This window comes from Pelophylax lessonae (genome assembly GCF_965119305.1).
Source record: "Pelophylax lessonae genome assembly, chromosome: 5".
Taxonomy (NCBI): Eukaryota; Metazoa; Chordata; class Amphibia; order Anura; family Ranidae; genus Pelophylax; species Pelophylax lessonae.
In genome coordinates this window covers 454,793,599-454,798,309 of record NC_138772.1, presented here as the reverse complement: position 1 = coordinate 454,798,309, position 4,711 = coordinate 454,793,599, and positions in this window count along the sequence as shown.

The window sequence follows — 4,711 nt, the reverse complement described above, 5'->3', positions numbered from 1 at the left end:
ACAGAAATGACATTAACCGCCATTCAGCGACATACTGGTATGGCGCCTGATTGGAAGGGTAATATGTCGATCATCGCTGCACCAATTATCGGGATATCATTTTTTAGCACCGACGATTCCCTTCAACATAAAAGTAATAATAATGACTAAGAAGCTGCTAGAATATTTTTACAGGTGGCAAAAGGGGGTCTCACCCCCCCCCCCCCCTGCTGCCTTTACCAGGCTCTCCTGTGCGATTAGGGAGCCCGGCAAGGATGTAACTGGCCACTTTCGGTTCCTGAGACACAGTGAGAAGAACTTAAGTTGTTCCTTTCATTGTGTGACATCAGAAACTGGAAGCAACGAGGATTTAATCATTTCCAGTTTCTGTCTTATGTAAATAGGCCATGACCGGCCATGAAAAACATTGAATTAAAGATACAGTGTCATTTTTTTTTCCAACACCTGTCTAATCACAGATGATCACAGTGTAAATGTGTACTAGTTATCAGCCAATAAGTAGCTTTTCTCAGTGGGGACATCTGCACAGATAACCCCTTCCCTGCCAGTGTCATTAGTACAGTGACAGTGCATTTTTATTAACACTGATCACTAAATTGGTGTCACTGGTCCCCACAAAAGTGTCAGATTTGTCTGCCACAATGTCGCAGTCCTGCTAAAAATTGCTGATCTTCTAAACGGTGCACATTTAGTTACAGTACCTATAGGTAAGCCTATAGGCTATAGAGAAAATCAATGAAAGTTTACTTCTACTTAAACCTCCTTTCTAACCAGACCAATTTTCAGCTTTCAGTGCTCTCACATTTTGAATGACAATTACTCAGTCATGCAACGCTGTACCCATATGAAATTTTCATCCTTTTTTTCACACAAATAGAGCTTTCTTTTGTTGGCATTTATTCATCACTGGGTTTTTTAATTTTTGCGCTATAAATTAAAAAAGACAGAAGATTTGGTTTAAAAAAATGCATTTTTCTTCATTTCAGTTTTACAATTTTGCAAATTTAGTCATTTTTTTCATAAATTTTGGTCAAAAGTTGTATTGCCACATATCTTTGGTAAAACAAACCTAAATAAGTATATATTATTTGGTATTTGTGAAGTTTATAGACTATAGAATCTACAAGCTATAGTGGCAATCATTGAAAATTGATCACACCTGATGTACTGATGGCCTATCTTATTTATTGAGACACTAACAAGCCAGGAAAGTACAAATATCCCCCAAATGAACCCCCTTTGGAAAGTAGACATTCCAAGGTGTTTAGTAAGAGGCAAGTGAGTTTTTTCAAGTTGTAATTTTTTCCCACAATTCTTTGCAAAATTAAGATTATTTTTTTTTCACAAAAGTTATTTCTCACACACTGTATAGGCATACTTGCAACTACACCCGCCTGGCCACATACAGAGGCCTAACATCCAAGTAGCACCTCCAGGCGTTCTAGGAGAATAAATTACTCATATAATTTCCTGACGACCTATCACACTTTTGAAGGCCCTGGAGCACCAGGACAATGGAAACCCCCACAAAATGACCCCATTTTGGAAAGTAAACGCCCAACACATAATCTAGGAGACATTACAAGTCTTTTGAACATGTAATTTTTTCCACAAGTTTTTGAAAAATGTGAAAAGAAAATGAAAACGCATTTTTTTTTTTGTCAATTTATACCATTTTCCAGCACATAATATGTACATAGCAAAAATGAGCCCCCAAAATACATTCTGCTACTTCTCCTGAGTATGGCGATACCACATGTGTGAGGCTTTCACACAGCCTGGCCACATACAGAGGCCCAACCCGTCAGGTGCTAAAGGGACATACAATTACAAATCTAATTTCCTGACAACCCATTACACTTTTGTGAAGCAATGTAGGACACTGATAAGCACTGCAGTGGCAAGGATGTGGCACAGATTAGCACTGATGTGGCATGGATGTGGCACAAATGAGCACTGATGTGGCACGAATGAGCACTGATGTGGCATTGATGTGGCACAGATGAGCACTGATATGGCATGGATGTGGCACGGATGAGCACTGAACTGGCATGGATGTGGCATGGATGAGCACTGATGTGGCATGGATGTGGCACGGATGAGCAGTGATGTGGCATGGATGTGGCACAGATGAGCACTGATGTGGCATGGATGAGCACTGATGTGACATAGATCTGGTACGGTTGAGCACCAATGTGGCATGGATGTGGCACGAGTGAGCACTGATGTGGCACGAATGAGCACTGATGTGGCATTGATGTGGCACGGATGAGCATTGATGTGGCATGGATGTGGCATGAATGAGCACTGATGTGGCATGGATGAGCACTGATGTGGCATGGGTGGGCACAGATGAGGCTTGGATGTGGCTCACATGGGCATGAATGAGGCACAGATGGGCATGATTGAGGCACAGATTGGCATGACTGAGCCATGGATGGGCATGATTGAGATATGATTGAGGCACGATCGAGGCATGAATGAGGCATAGATGAGGCAGGGGTGAGCAGTGCTGCAGTCTCTATCCTCATGCGCTGTACTAATCGGTGCGTACAGCGTGCGAGGAGAGGAGAGAACTGAACCGGACATGCGCCAGTTTGTTAACAAGTGATCGCTCCATCATCGAACGGCACGATCCCATGGTAAAGAGCCGCTGTTATTGGGCCTTTACCACAATCTGTGATGCTCCAGGTCCCATGAACCCGGCTAGCACAGATACTTCCGTGTGCGCACCTCAGGGGGCACATGGGAAGCGGGATTCTGGGAGGACGTCCCTGTACACCCTCCAAGAACCAGCCAACGGCGCTGTAGCAGTCATTCGGCTATGGCCTGGTTGGCAAGTGGTTAAAGTGATTGTAAGTCTTTAAAAAAATAACAAACATGTCACACTTACCTACTCTGGGCAGTTGATTTTGCACAGAGCAGCCTGGATCCTCCTCTTCTCAGGTCCCTTCTTACTGCTCCTGGCCCCTCCCTCCTATTGAGTGCCCCCACAGCAAGCAGCTTGCTATGGGGGCACCCGAGCCGAGCTGCAGCTCTGTGTGTCCATTCAGACACGGAGCTGCCATTTGGCCCCACCCCCTCTCATTCCTGATTGGCTAACTGACTTTGATTGACAGCCGCGGGAGCCAATGGCGCATGCGGCTGTGTCCCAGCCAATCAGGAGGGAGAGTCCCGGACAGCTGAGGAACTCATGGACATCGCTGGACAGAGAGGGGGCTCAGGTGTGTATTAGGGAGGTTGATAAACCCAGAAGGTTTTTTTTTTATCTTAATGCATAGACTGCATTAGGATAAAAAAAAACCTTCTGACTTTACAACTCCTTTACACACTTACCGACCAGCCGCCATCGTTTTACTGCGGCTGGTCGGCTCTGTTAAGCGAAACGTCGTACCTGCACATCGCTTCGTGTAACAGATAGTGGGGGCGCAGACACGCGATCTCCGCCAGGCACCCGCGATCGCTACCCATGGGAACAGAACAGCGGTCTGCCAATGTAATGAAGGCAGACCGCTGTCCTGTCAGAGATGAACACAGGGATCCTGGGTTCTTCCTATTTAGGAACACAGGTCTCTGTGTTCATCTAGTATGTCCATCCTCCACACAGTTAGAAAGCGCCCCCTAGGCACACATTTAACCCTTTGATCGCCCCTGGTGTTAACCCCTCCCCTGCCAGTGTCATTAGTTCATATTTTTCGCACTGATTACTGTAGTGTCACTAGTCCCCTCAAAAGTGTCAGTTAGGTGTCTGATCTGTCCGCCGTAATGTTGCAGTCCCACTAAAAATTGCTGATTATCGCTATTACTAGTAAGAAAAAAATAAAAAAAATAATAAAAATGCCATAAATTTATCCCCTGGTTTGCAGATGTGATAACTTTTGTGCAAACCAATCAATATACACTTATTGGGATTTTTTTTTTACCAAAAATATGTATAATACATATTGGCCTAAAATGATTATTTTTTTTTTCAGAATTATCCTTTTTTTTGTTTATAGCGCAAAAAAAAAAAAAAACTGCAGAGCAAAAGACCAACCACCAAAAGTAAGCTCTATTTGTGAAAAAAGGACATCATTTTTATTTGGGTACAGCGTCGCATGACAGCGCAATTATCAGGTAAAGTAACACGGTGATCTATCGCAAAAAAATGGCCTAGTCAGGAAGGGGGGTAAATCTTCTGATCCAGAGGTGGTTAAGGAAGTGTGGCGGAGGGGGGTGTCCTATGTCGAAACACTTTCACTACTATGCGTCCCTCGTTCCCATCTCAAAAAAATGGGCAGTATGGAAATTTAACCATTGTGGAAATAACAAAAGATCAGAAAGAAAAATGTTTATTCCAAGGTGAGGAATATGATTAGATACAACTGCTAATTGCCAGAACCATTAGATTCAAAGTAAAATAAAACACGGCATGATGTGTAGTCATCCGCCTTCCACTGTCCGACATAGCCGTCATCTGTGTGTACATGTCAGCACGCTTCTGCGCTCTGAGCAAGCATGACCAGCTTTTATTGGCTAGTATTGCGCATGCGCAATGCATGTTATCTTGCTTCACCTCCCGTTTTGATGTGGTTGCGTTCCAAGCCTCTCTCTCACATTACACTCTCTGCGTATGGCTGTGTTCCACGCCTCACTTCCGTCCAGGCTGGTGATTGGACTTTGAACGCAGCTTGTCTGAGGGGAAGTATGCTGGACTTCCTTGTTGGTAGAG